Source organism: Perca flavescens, chromosome 13 (assembly GCF_004354835.1).
Source record: "Perca flavescens isolate YP-PL-M2 chromosome 13, PFLA_1.0, whole genome shotgun sequence".
Classification (NCBI taxonomy): domain Eukaryota; kingdom Metazoa; phylum Chordata; class Actinopteri; order Perciformes; family Percidae; genus Perca; species Perca flavescens.
Window position 1 is genome coordinate 29,728,617 of NC_041343.1, and position 15,254 is coordinate 29,743,870.

General features: G+C 42.3%; 1 long non-coding RNA gene across 1 annotated transcript; it reads right to left on the bottom strand.

Moving 5' to 3' along the window:
- Positions 1-5,980: 5,980 nt before the first annotated feature.
- LOC114567302 (uncharacterized) lies at positions 5,981-13,933 on the bottom strand. The gene is made up of 4 exons (XR_003694147.1): positions 13,905-13,933; positions 8,382-8,486; positions 7,989-8,105; positions 5,981-6,478 (listed from the first exon to the last, which is right to left on the bottom strand). It is a non-coding gene; the product is annotated as an uncharacterized LOC114567302 (long non-coding RNA).
- Between the last annotated feature and the right edge of the window lie 1,321 nt (positions 13,934-15,254).

The window sequence follows — 15,254 nt, forward strand, 5'->3', positions numbered from 1 at the left end:
TATGATTTGTTTTGATTGGTTTCGGTAGATTAAGTCCACGTTGGCACTTTTTTCACAGCTAAACAGATTTTCTATCTTGTTTCGTGTCTGATTCTTGTCCGACCTCGGTTCTTTGGCCTCATTTTCCTTTTGTCTCTTTCATTCTCGCTCACTATCTCTTTTGTTTTTCCTCCATTCCTGTTCCTCTCTTCCCTGATTTCTTTTGTACTTTCTATACATGCCTCACAGACCTTTCGAGGACGATCTTAAGGTAAAGACGCGTTTGCGCCGGCAGCGATCCTGACAGCGCCTGGCTTCATCACAAGACTCGACACAACTTTACTTTGATATCCATCATGTCTCTTCCTGTGGGCTCAGCAGGCGGATGGGCAATGTGGGTTGAAGGCTCTAGGCTGAAAGGGGGCTTGCTGGTGTTTTGGTCCGGGAATTATGTCATCATGTCTACCTTAATACCCCTGGAAACTGCGATCCACGTCAGAAAGACTTCAACGCAAATAAGCCTTCCAACTCATCCCTCTAACTGCTGAGATTATGTCTGACAATGGAGGGCGGCATGTTCCTATGCTTCAACACAGGACACACACAGAAACACACACACACACACACACACAAGGGCTGCACAATATGAGGAAAATATGTGAAATGGGATAACGTTGCTGAATATCAGGATAACGATATTACTAGCGATAAATAATCAGATATTAAAGTGTACTCAGTTCTGCATTTCTGCTGCTTTCAGTATTCTGCTAAAAAAAAAAACTTGTTGCTTGTTGAATTTAAAACAAATGAAAGGAAATGATTTCCAACATTTATTTTATTGAACCAACTGAACATTAAATTGAATATAAAAGGCACTGCTCAAAAACAGAATGTCAGTTACATTCTAAAGTGCAGTTTTCTACTGATATTTTCTTTGAACTAACACCAAAAAATCAAGTCTTTCAAGATATGTCGCAGCATTTTGCACACACACACACACAAACACACACACACACACACACACACACACACACACACACACACACACACACACACACAGGGATCCAGGATGGGATCATGATGGATTTATCTCAGCATGCAGAAGTGTGCTCGAGGATCCAACACGCAACATTCAGGGATGAAAACATGTAAGACAAGAAGCAACCATGGATGCATAATAATAACTGGATAGCGGATCCCAAAATGGCGCCTACTCAGTTCAATGGATTTGCTCGCCTTGCCAAATATGCCAAAAAAGTTTCCAAGCTTCCCGGTATTACTTCTGTGATATGCAGCCCAGTGAATATGCGCAGCAGTGTGTCTCCCGCTGGACCATAGACTTTACATTGTGGTGACGTCACAGGTTTTATAGTCTATGTCCAAGACGTTCCACTTCCGGGATTGCTGCGTTGCCACCGGAAATTCCGCCAGATGTCCCTCTTTTTGGGCCGGATGTCCGTTAAAAAACCTTACACTTTCTTTGATTTGGAATTTTAAAACCGGGTGGATTTGTGAGGACTATGGTTAACTGCTCCTCAGATCTCTGCAGGGTAAATCCAGACAGCTAGCTAGACTATCTGTCCAATCAGAGTTTTCTGTTGCACGACTAACACTACTTTTGAACGTACACGTTCCACCAAAACAAGTTCCTTCCTGAGGCTATTTTTCAGCGGCATATGGGCTTAGCGCCCCCCAAGGCGATTGTGATTGGTTTAAAGAAATGCCAATAAACCAGAGCATGTTTCTCTCCCATCCCAGAATGCTGTGTGGACTAGCCAGACCTTCCTCCGCAGCGCTGTGGAGGAAGGTCTGACAGTGTGAGACTACAGGTTTTATAAAACTAGGAAGTTTTTCAAATATAAAAAGTCCATGGATTACAAATTCAGAATAGAAAGAGTCACAACCGACCTTGTTTGCAGTGTCCTGACGTTTCTCTTACAATATGGCCTATGGGGAAAATAATGCCTTTTAGGGCGCAGGTGGATTTTTCGTTGCAATACCGCGAGTGGCAACTGGACAAAATTGGCTGCAAGGCTGAGCGCACTTCCTGGGGCCCTGGAGGCAACCCATGCTTTTCTTCTTTTTCTCCTCTTTTACCCAACAAATGCTCATATGGTATCAGGGGGGTAGAGAACCCAGCGGCTTCTTTTCTTTCTTTATTCTAAGCTTTTCTTTGGAAAGCATTTGCAGTGGACGAGACAATCCCAAACAGGGCTAGGTTGTGATGTCTGAAACATCAAGGGAGATTGTTTGGAGGAAGACCCGATGGAGGCGGCCCTTGGGAGGAAGGTAGCTCAATAAGCAGACTGCGTGGGCAGACGACAGAGCCAAGTAGGGCAGACACGATGAGTGGCCATTGAAGTCGACTGCAGAGGCTTAATGAGTCACCAGGCAGCAGAAAAAGCATCAAGACGGCTGTGGATCAGCTCGGGCCTTATCGTCTGGGCGAGGAAGTCCCGTGTTGAAAAAGCATTTTAAAAATGAGAAAACAGAAATGCAACTAAGAAGAGATCTGTATTCCCAACTACTTTTCCAAAGTGATTGTATCATACTTTCTCTGTCTCTCTCCCTCTTGAGACTCTCAGCATGCCCATTCCTATCTAAATGAACTTCTCTTCAAAGTCTCTTCAGCCCGTTCTCCTTCCCAACCCATAAAATACTGACGCTTGGTCAGCGTCTCTCAGCGTCAGATACCGTCTGTATGGAACGCACCGGGAAGAGCAGCAGCTCGACCGCTCAAAGGTGCTTGAAAGAGGCATGTTGGGGTGGTCGATGGGTCAAACAACACAGGACTTTCACACAGAACACAGGGGTTTGCGTCCCGTTCTTGTCCTGCTTGTCAATGAAATGTACATTTTGTAACCGCACTAACGATCTTCTCCTAAACCTAACTGTCCCGTTCTTTTGCCGCATGCCAGTTAAACATACGTCCCGACCCAAAGCGTCAAAAAGGTCCCATGGCATTAAAAATTTCACTTTATGAGGTTTTTTAACATTAATATGAGTTCCCCCAGCCTGCCTATGGTCCCCCAGTGGCTAGAAATGGTGATAGGTGTAAACTGAGCCCTGGGTATCCTGCTCTGCCTTTGAGAAAATGAAAGCTCAGATGGGCCAATCAGGAATCTTCTCCTTATGAGGTCATAAGGAGCAAGGTTACCTCACCTTTCTCTGCTTTGCCCGCCTCCAAGCATCCAAAGAGCACCATGTCATGGGACCTTTAAAATGAGGCCAAAGAGACACTTAAGGAGACTTTTTGCGTCAGTGACAAACAGCAAAGACACCTGACCAAGCTTCGCTTTGTGACGCGCTGGGAGTGACAATGTGTTGGTCTCTTCTTCTTTAACCATTTCTTCCTGTCTCCGGCTCTGGCTAAAGGAATCCGGGGAGCGGCAATAAAAAATAAAGGAGCTCCCCAACTGCGGTGATTATTACCTTGAAGCACAGCGCAGTGCTAACCAAAAATGGGAATTGTTGTGGTGACAAATTGCATGCTAATCATAAAGCCGCTTTGAAATACGTCACTATTAACTTTGTCAAAAAAAATTATATATGGCGGCACAGTTGTTAATAACAGGTATGATAGTGATGATGCACAGTGATGCACAGTTAGTAAAGAAAAATGGTTTGATTGACTGACTCCCTGACGAAGGCTTGTATGCCGAAACGCGTCGGAGTACTTTAAGATTTATGAGGACTAAGCCATAAATAAAGGCTTTGTATTTTTCTAAAAGAGAGTGCCTTGGAGTTTCCTTTTTGGTTTCTACATTATGATTATCCCTTCCAAAGAGCACCTCAAGCTAATTTTTTGAGTCCGGGAAGCGCTCCGCTACAGACATTTGATACGTCACTATTAACTTTGTCAAAGAAAATTATATATGGCGGCACAGTTGTTAATAACAGGTATGATAGTGATGATGCACAGTGATGCACAGTGATGCACAGTTAGTAAAGAAAAATGGTTTAACTGCAGCCTAGATCCAACATTTGCATTAGTAATATCTCTCAATCAAGCAGTGGTGGAAGAAGTATTCAGATCCTAATAACCTTTTACCACACTGTAAAAATACTCTATACAAGTAAAAGTCTTGCATTAAAAATGTTATTTAAGTAAAGGAAATCATCTGGAAAATGTTCTTAAAATATTACAAGTATATAGGAGTGATTGTCTGTCTAACGTTACACATCGTAGAGACACAGAGGGTGGTGATGGCGCAGTGGATATGACACATACCTATGGTGTGGGAGACCTGGGTTCAATTCCCACTGCGATACATCAACCAGTGTGTCCCTGAGCAAGACACTTAACCCCTAGTTACTCCAGAGGCGTGTGACCTCTAACATATATAGCAATTGTAAGTCGCTTTGGATAAAAGCATCAGCTAAATGACATGTATTGCAATGTAATGACACACAGGAACCAGTATCGAAGTCGAAGAAAAAGGAAAATAAACATGACAAAATACCCTCCATTATTGACGTGAACTTCTAACAAAAATCCCACCTCTGGGCACTTCCTCTGCTCTCTCAAACTATGCCAGCTTAGGTTGGAAAAATGGAGTTAATGTCTTGACCTTATAAGCAAACTCCCTGTGTAGAGAGTAGAGCTTCTTATTATCTGCTTACAGCATCACTTCAGTGTTCACAGGGTGACCTCAGGACAGCAGACATATTGAGTGCATTAGTGTGTGAGGAGAGCCAGAGACCCACTCCGGCCTCAGTCTACTACAGTGGTTCTTAAGCTGAGGGTCAGGACCCAGAATGGCTCTCAGGACGGACACCGGTGGGCCTTCTTATAACAAAAGTAGTTCTTGTAATGAGCTCCGATCCCAGGGACCCACCATAGGCAAAAAAATCCCTGCACCTCCTGTGCGGCTGGATTCGAAATGCAAAAGTTTTAGAAGCTAATTACCAGCTCACAAAAAGGAGTTCAGGGACGTCCAGGGGTCCGTACGGATTTTCCACGGGTGCTTACAGTATAATTAACGGTGGGGTGGTTTAATTTGACTATTATTTCATCTCCGGGTGCTTACAGTATAATTAACGGTGGGGTGGTTTAATTTGACTATTATTTCATCTGTTAAAACAAAGAGTATAGCGAGACAAATACTTTCCAGCACAGGGCCTGGAGACTGAGACTGTGTTACTGATTACAGTTTGAACAACAGGATCTCTCTAAAATAGTCAAGAGACTTTAAAAGTGTCTGCATAACTTACTTAAAAAGTTCTCCAAAGCCTACGACCACATAGGGCATTTATTCCTACCCTCTAATATGTCTCACAGGAGCGAGATATAAATTTGCGCCCCCTACTAGTGGCAGGAAATACGACCTACATGAACAATTTCTGTCCTCATACAGTACTTAAAATTAATGGTCGCCGGTTTAAATGACTGGTTATGTATTTGGTTCGATTTAGGCTAGTCTGGATCACCGATCATTTACCGGATGTCCCTCGCCTTGCAAAAACTCTGTTTGTTTTGGGAAACAACAACAAACTTCAAGCTAGCAAGCTACATGCTAAAAAAAACGACAAGTTTTGAAGAGAGTTTGGATAGTGCAACAAGGCAGGCCTGCTTGGTTCTTTCGGAAATGATTGTAAAGATTTAAAAAAGAATATGCTTAACGTTGCGGCATTTACGATCTAAACTGGGGCGTTTTGGGACCAATTGTGGCAGGATTGCTGTGGACAAAGTAACGTTACACATGGCGATACACTGGCAAAAGTCTTGTGTTTGTTTGGCTATGGTTCGTATCCGCTTTAAAATCCATGCTCAACCCATCTACCAAGTGTTGTTAAATCGGGCGAGTAGTTTTTTCCCGTAATCCTGGTGACAGATAATCAAACCAACAAACGAACTATCGGACACACCGAACCGAAAACATGACCTCCCTGGCGGAGGTAATAAGCACAACACCAGACTTATTTGATTTGCTGAAGATATCAAAGATGTGGCAAGATATTCAGAGGTCTGGACCAGGCTTTCCCTGCATTCCCCCAAATTATAATAGCTGTGCACACACCATTTAGAAAAGTACAGTGCATAATGGGTAATTACGTGTTTAGTGTATAATGTAGTAAACACACTTGTACATATAAACCTGTAAGGCACCTAAGACAATTGTTTTCAGTCCGCACACTACTGCACATTGTAACTGGATCATGATTTCTTCTGGTCAATTGACCCATTTTATCTCCCTGTGACTCATGTCAAGGTACCGCAAGAGTCAGTGAAGCACTCTGCTTCTTCCTCTCTCCTCCTTCATCCTCTGATCCGCCCCCCTCTCATTTCCCACATTCCTCCAAGGTGACGTCTCCTGCTGTTGTGTAACATCCATCGGCCCGTGGAGAAGCCAGCGCACTGCAGGGTCCTGACAGGTAACTCCCTGGATGGCCATTTGCCTCCACTGGCAACTATTAATCCCACTCTAGGATCGTAAAAGAAATAGCTCCTCGGTATGGAAGCCATTACACATAGAGGGGCCTGGAAAAGAAAAGCAGTCTGGAGGGGAGAAAGAGTGAAAAACAATATGAGAAGGCCAGGGGAGATGGAAAATAAGAGACTTAAGGTAATACTCCACCGAAAAGCTCTCTATTGAGCATCAAAAAGTCACCTTGTGGAGACTTTTTGAGGTTTTAAAAGGTTTGTAGTTGGATCCTTTGTGAAGTTATCAGATGGATTTACAGCAATTATGGCATCAAATGGTGACCCAAAAAAACATCTAATAATAATCTAATAATCTTCCTAAACCTCTCCCACAGCAAACTATGAAATGTCTATTCATATGCTCAGTGTGTATCAAACACTCAGGGACAAAGCCATTATTTAAAGATCTACAACCAAGATGGCAGAGCATCTAAAGATGCACGATGAATACATGTGGTTTCATGTAGTTGTGCGTAAAGGGCTACCCAGGTGACTGAAAATGTCCTAGGGTAAGTTGTGTTAAGCAAAAGTGGTTAAATTACTAAATTACTAAATAGTATTATAAGATTTAGATTTTAAAATTTAAAGATACCCTGTGGTGTTTTTGACCACTAATAGCTTTCCGGAGCTATGCTCCTCGTTTTATCTTGCGCTTGTTAGCATGTATATATGCTAACATTTATCACGTTGCCCGTATGCATACTATTCATGCTTATCCACGGATTGACAGTTGGTGGCGGTAATGCGCCAAGAACTGACTTCACACAATAACTAGAAACAGCAGCTACATATAGACACTGAAACACAGAAAGGACTTAATCTTAAAAGTCAAATCAGATCCTTTTTTTTTTTATTATTATTTTTAGGCCTTTATTGACAGGACAGCTGAAGAAATACAAGGGGAGAGAGAGGGGGAATGACATGCAGCTAATGGCTGCAGGTCAGAGTTGAACCCGGGACCACTGTGTTGAGGAGTAAACCTATATATGGGCTCCTGCTCTACCAACTGAGCTATCCTGGCAGCCCCAAATCAGCTCTTTAAAACAGCTCACAGCTACTTGGAGCTTGCAGCTGCTTGGAGCGCCCCCCCTTAACCCTCCTGTTGTCCTCGGGTAAAAATTGCACAGCTTTCAAAGTTTCTATATCAGAAAATTGGCTTTCTTTCAAGCAAACTGCACGAAAATTACACGGATGGCAGTTCGCTACTTTCATTTAATTTTGGGTGTGAGAAAAAATGTAATTGTTTCAAAACTTCAACATATGTCTGTGACTCTCTCAAGAAATGTTCCTATGATTTTACTTATTAGTCAAAATAATTTATTTTACTCAAATAATAGGTACACTTTATAAAATGAGGTCTGTTGTTCATGAATTCCAAAAAATATGTGTAAAACTAATACTGTAAGTTGCTGTTAGTGGTGAATCCGGTGGTTAAAAGAAAAAAAAACTTGAAAAAAGCAACTAAAACACGTCATGAACAATGAAAAAAAAAGGATCTAAAAAAAAAAGGGTTAACTTTTGGGAGGAAAACACAAGGGTTAAAATACGACCAGATGTGTAAAATCAAAAGCAGCGCTAAACTCACCGGAATCAAAAGAAAAAGTCACTGATGGCGGATGATTGCGGCCTCTGATCGTGGCATTTCCTTTAGCATAATTGTCGTAAATCAACCTCAACAGTGAAAGGAATATAAACCACCATACTGCAGAAGAAAAAAAAAAGACACCGCTTCATTGACTCACAGTCCACAGCGCTATTTTCAGAGCGCGCATCATTGCTGTGTGCACCTGTGCTCCTGTTGCCTCAAGGCATGCCGAGCATCTGAATGCTTTCTGTGCCACAAGGTCAGACAGACAGTAGCAGCGCTAAGACAGCTCGCACACACAACGGGGATAGATAGAGAGACAGAGAGAGAGAGAGAGAGAGAGAGAGAGAGAGAGAGAGTCTTCAATAATTCAAGAGTAGACAAAACCCAGACCTTGTAACTTTTCAAAGTGTGAGAGGGAACGTTTCTCCGTCGGCAGAGTCCCCTGGGTGCACCGACACAAACCTCTTCACATCCTGACCGTTCAGGCTGAGTTTCCTGTGTGAGAAGACACACAACACAAAAACACTTCCGAACAGGCAAGGACGGACACACCGTGGGGAAGGCAACAGGTTTTTACAACAACTGGTATGCGTTGGAAGAGTTTAGCCAGTTTAGTGTTATACTCGAGATCGGTCTTGGGCCTCGAGACCACTTTTTGAAGGTCTCGGGCTACATTTACATTGCTACGTTTTGGAATAGCTTTTGCTCACATTCACACGACTCTGGTGTTTCAGAGCCTCTAAACCGGAGAAATTGAGCCCAGTGTTTCCTCTATGTGGATTCTGTAGTGGTGGCCCGCCATGGCAGGATTTCTGCTGCCACGGTATCAGAAATAGGGCAGACGCACAATTTAGTTGCGGTTGTGGTAGTGAGTGTGCAGACAGTTTATTGAGGGGATGGTTTGGGAGTACGGTGCCATTAGCATGTGCGGGTGGGTCGAGCAACGGACGTTTGTCGTTTCGACTGGTCGTGGCTGTTTTCCCGGGGGTGGCGCCCGCCTGTGTGCGTGAGCGGTGCTGTCTTTGTAGACTCCTTTGTGGACTCTTTTTAGTGAACTGTCTTTACACTTCCAAAGTTCTCAATGCTTTGGTTTACATGTAGGGACCCTCATTATGCTACCGCGGAAGTGTGGTGCTATTTTGAGCCTCGTTAGTGGTGTAGAAATAGCAGGTTCCGCCATCCATTCCAAGACCCCCACTGCTAAAAAAAATCCTAAAGGAAACACAGTGAACCCGTTTTGTTTTGGAATCTCTGGGGTTGTGTTGCAGTCTCAACGGCAGAAAACTGAGACGTTTGGCAACACCGACACTGACGCCAATGTTTCGCCGCCTGATTGGGTCATGACGTTTTGTTCTCCGACTAAGCTACGAACGTTACCATGGCACCTACCAGCAACGGGCAGAGTTTACAAGCTGCCTCCTGTTTATGTTGATGAGATATTTTGGTTTGGGCGTGTTAGTTAAAACGGAGATTAATTCTTCTACTGGAGCTAAAAACACTGGTGTGCACGGAGTTTGCTATTTCATGGTGGATGCAGGAAAAACCGGAGATGAGACGTACACAATGACCTAAATTGAGGACAGTTGCGCTCGTTATTGTAAGAGCAATGATAAGTTAAAGTCCAATAAGTACTATATCAAACCGTATGAATGTGTGTCCCAGGCCAGCCACGGCCAGGATAGGAAATTAAATAACAATATAAATATCAACAAGCCACTGACACATATGTTCAAATTTGATTCATTCAATAAATTATTTTATTTATAATTAAATTTTCATTTTCATATTATAGCAACATTTGCAGCATCCTGAGCCTATTTGGTAAGGTTTCTATGAAAACTCAATTTTTTGCAATTTTCACCGTGCCTCGCAACTTCATTGCAACAAAAATACAAAAGACATCGGAACTTTTATCGCAATTCTTTTACAAAAGCTGCCACGAAATCAGGCATTTTGGGCTGCAACAATCTCAAAACAAGGCCGTGAAATCCTCCAGGGACTGATTGAGTCATTCTGCCTTTAAAAATAAAGCCCAGAATAGACTCAGCGCCCCTTGATGCTATACTGTAAGTGCTGTTTCAGTGGGGGGGTGTCACATAAAAGAATACATTTCTGGGTCAGACACTGAATTATGAAGTGGTTCTGGCAGGACACTCAGCTGCAAATACAAACATGCAACGGTTCACCGAGCCTTGAGTTCAGTCAAGTATTTCAGTGGACTTTGGCATGTGCATTAAAATGCTGTTGTCTCTTTAAATTAAAGCGTAGCTCTCGCCAAAATGCAACCTAGGGTCTTTTTGTGAATGTACCCGAGTCAAACATTCGTTTAAAAGCATAATTAGGACGGAAGCGCCACTTTTAAGATTGACCGTATTTTCGTTTTTGGCGTTTTTCAAAATGGGCTTTTGAACGGGAGTGCTAGTGGCACTAAGAAGGCTCGACACAACATGAGACTTTGCTCCAAGTATCACCAGGGGCTCTACACATGAACTCCAGCACAGACAATGGTGTTACATATTAGGGCTGAACGATTTAGGGAAAAAAAACTAAATGCGATTTTCCTGCCAGATACTGTGATTACGATATCATTACGATAGCTACAAAATCTACGATTCATGTCAGTTAAAGTTTCCCACATTTCTGTAAACAATCTGTGATATGTAACATTATTAAAGCATTTATCTTATGAAAAAAACAGTAAATATAATAATGAAAAGAGAAATTAAAATATGTTAAATGAAATGCTACACCAAACATTTAACTAATAATTGCACGATCCATTAATCACTGTCTTCACGCTAATCACATTCTTTCAAATCTGAATGAATAATCGTTCAGCCCTCTGACGCAATATGTATTATTAGGGAGGGCTCACAATACCATATCATCACGATATGATATTATTGCAATTTTAAACACACTGCAATATTCTGCGATATATTGCAATTTATTAGCTTTTTCCCAACTTCAAATTTTTCCCCAATCTCAAATAATGTTCCCAAAAGGAAACTTTGTTAACATCCGTTTTATCTAAAAAAAAAATTGTTTTCCTGCCAAATTTGATTGTCAAGCAGACTGACCAACACATACATAATAATAGAGCGATACTTGGCGTCTGTGTAACCCTTTTTTTATTGAAACAGATTGATGCCAGAGGTGGACGTACAGCAACTAATAAACATCGCTCCGGCATTGTCCGTTTTCTCAGCACCTCCACTTGCAGGTTCTTCATTAGCTCTTGGCAGTCCACGCCTCAACACTTCTATTTACTTGCCAGTTTCAATGAATAGTAATGAGCATTGTTGTTGTTGCTCTGTTTGCTGATGACCTTCTCAGTCTCTCACATCACAGATATTATTTTGTCTCGCAGAAATGAGTTGCGTCGGTACAAACAGGCAATCGCCACTTTTTAATGCATGCCTAATAGGCCTTCCTGTGATGGACATCAACCGAAAGAATGGGATGGCTGATGTACATTATACATACATTAAGGAGATAAGAGCCGTTTGCTGAGTGTACAAAGAGAGCAGCTCAGTGTGACCCCGTTCATATGCTCGTCAATAACGGCACACAACCTTTATATCTCCACACGGAGAGAGAAAACAGTAAAACAACTTTTCAATCTGACTGGGAGAAGGAGCTTATGCAAATTCCGATAGGGAAGTGTTGTCTCAAATCACGCACGGCCGTTTTGCACTGACCGGAATATCGTCGTCCGCCAGGATTGTTTTCCCACTAACTGATGGCAGCATAGTGGTACTTATCAGAAGACACAAATGTTTATATTACATGATTTGTATAGTTAATATAGATTTGTATATATAACGGCATTTCTTTAAGGCAATCACAATCGTCTTGGGCAGTGCTAAGACCCGGACACATTGACGGTGCTGCTGCAAAACAGCCTCAGGAAGGAACTTGTTTCGGTGGAACATGTGTACGTTCAAAAGTAGTTTTAGTCGTGCAACAAAAAACTCCGATTGGACAGATAGTCTAGCTAGCTGTCTGGATTTACCCTGCAGAGATCTGAGGAGCAGTTAACCATAGTCCTCAGAAATTCACCAGAGGTTAGAATGCCAACGCAGAAGAAGAGGAAGGAGACGGACATCCGGCCGAAATGAGGGACATCTGGCGGAATTTCCGGTGGCACCTGAACTATCCCAGAAGTGGAACGTCGTCGATATAGACTAAGTGTCCAGCAATCCAAACATTTCGACCACTTTGAATGCAGCATCCGGGTACTCGCAGTGCACTGCATGTGGCTACACTTCGTCAGTGTTGACGCAAACAGCAAGTGTAAGGACAGAAGTGCATGGTTACAAAATTTCGGGAATTTTCAAAGTTGGAAACTTTCCATGGGAATTTACGGGAGTATATGGGAATTAACAGGATTAAACTGGATATTTTTAATATTGCTTGTTATAATACTGTTAGTCTATAACAGGGAAGTTAAATGTAGTTGGAAAAAAAACATCTTGCAGCATAATCTTGGTTAAAACAACCTGATTTAATGCAACTTCAGTTGAATGTCCTCCCTATATTCGTCAATGACATGCACACACGTAGTAATCAGCATAGGCTACTACATACTTGCCAAAAAAAATGTTTTCTCTTTTTTTGGGGGGTGGGGGGATAATACATAACCCATTGCTATTAACCTATGTGTGATAATTGTATAGCCCACTTGTTCTTGATAGGCTGGAAACAATAGACAGCGCTGATGGTTAACTTAGCGTGCATATAACCATAACCGTAGTAAATTAAAGGCAGCATGCTAGCTACCTTCAAATGTTAAGCTAAAGGTCAATGGTTTGGGCTACTACTTAGCGTACTGCAGGGCTATTGAGGCCACACCCACTCAACATTTGTATTCACTGTATGCTATATGCCTGTCTACTTATTACAAAACAAAATGTTTATATTTATGTTTGTATAAGATGGAGTTTGTATGAATTACCCAACATTTCCAGTTAATTCTCGTAAATTCCCATAGCTTCTCATAATTTCAATGAATTCCCATGAAAGTTTCCAAATTGGAATGTTTCCAAAATTCCCCAACTTAACTTTCGGACACAGCAAAAGCATTTTTTTTGTAAAACTGTATCCAAGACTCAACACCCCACTGTAACCATCATTTCTTTGTAATTTACAGTTTAGTCTATGTAGTCTTTTTACAGGAAATCCCTTTGTAAATGTGTTGAAGAAAGTGCTACAGTTGACAGTTTTTTTTTTTTTGGTGAGTAATGTTATTGTTGTGAATGGCTCAGTGTACAGTACGTGCATGCATCACCGTGTTTATGTGCATGTTTGAGTCATTAACGACTCGCACAACTACACAGGTGTCGGGCCGCCGCATGTGGACGCAATCTGAGCAGAGACATTTTATGGCTGACAGGCTTTATTTAGCACTCTCCGTGGACACCCGCGGCGCTGACTTTGTTTGACAAACAGCGCGCCGCTAATTGTAACCTGGCAAATGCGAAAACAAACCGCGGGCAGACACGAACCAAAAGTTCAAACAGTCTACGGAGAGTCGCGTATTTCATCAGCTGCTTGTAACAAACAACGGGTGGTCGAGAAAACGGAACATCCAGAGCAGATGTGTTTTTACAGCAGTGACGGATGGAGCACAGAACTAAACGGAATCACTGAATAATAGCTGAAACTACACCCTGCGGTTCACTATGGGCTCTAAACGCTGCAGTTTAAACATTAGGTTGAATAAATAGCTGCTGAATTTGAACCGAAGCCTTTAGTTCAGTCACACAGAACTGCTGTGCATCAACCCGAAACTGCACACAGCTCCTTTAAAAGGAGACATATCATATTCATAGACATATCATTTTCAGGTTCATACTTTTGGGGATTTTGGGTTTCTACTAGAACATCGGTCTTTAACATTTTGTTTCTTACCTGAGAGAAAGTCAGAGCAGGGCCCCCCTACAAAGTACATATAAGTTGTTTTGTTGGTATGATTATAGTCGGAAAAATCACAATCATTATGCATTGATTCATTTCACTGCTAATGTATGAAATCACATGAACACACTAGATTTGAATGTGTTATTTATTGCTGCCTTTTCAAACATAAAATAACACAGTAACACATTAGTTTTGAAAATGATGATATGATTAAGCATCAACCTTTTTTATTTAAATCCATCTGAAAAGATTAGAGACTTAGAGGTGAATCAGTCAGACCACAAACAAAGGCCAAGTTGGCAACAGTAGTTATTGTCCTTAACAAGAACTCTGCCCTTTTTGGGCTACAAACGACCCTGCTACTGTAGCTGCTGTTTCTAAAAGTTGGAGGGAGCTGTTAAGTAACGTTTAGTGTTAACGTCAGCGACATGTTTTTACGCTGTTTCACAGCGGGCCTTGGGTTTGACTCCGACCTGCAGCCCTTTGCTGCATGTCATTACCCCCTCTTTCTCCCCTTTCATGTCTTCGACTGTCCTATCAAAATAAAGGCCGAAAATGGCCACAAAAACAAAAAAAATCAACAAAAAACTCATTACTTTATATTTAAAGAAAAAAAAGTTTGAGCTATTGCAGAGTTTTGCCTCGTACGAACGTAACATCGTCAGCTCGCTCACTGCTAATTTCCACCGGTTGCGGAACGTCTGCGGATCCATTCCGGAGCGGCGGCGGAGTCAATAGGTTTCCATTAAAAAGTCAGTGTGTGTATTTCCACTGGCCGCAGAACGGCTGCGTTCCGACTCCGGCACAGCTCCGGTGGTTCTCAGCCCTCCGGAGCAGATACGCAGAGCTTCTATTTTTGCCAGACACCGGAGATAGTGTGGGACAGGAAGTCGAGCAGAGAAACAAAATAAAACATCCGGTTAATTTAAAATGAAACACCGTGCTCACGGCGGATCATATCTCCCTGCACTAACACCTTGAAAACACAGCACATAGCTGTTTCCCCTCTACTCCTCTGGATGGAAACTGTTGTTGGTTTTGTGGTTCTATTTTACGTGAATTCGCGAGATCTCGTGGGTCCTCGTGACTTCAGCTGTCAGTCATGGCTGCAACCGTGCCGCAACAAATCCAGACCTGGTGGGTATTGACGGATGGCGGATCACAGAGCCAACATTAAACAGGCTAACGTTAGCTAACTGGTAACATTAACAAGCTAACAAACACTCATATGACAAACACTTAACGTTAATAAATAAAGTTGCTAGCAAGCTTACCACCTTGGGTTGAATTCCCCGTTGCAGCTGTCCTGAGGTCAGGGGCTGGCTCTGCTTGGTGTTTTCC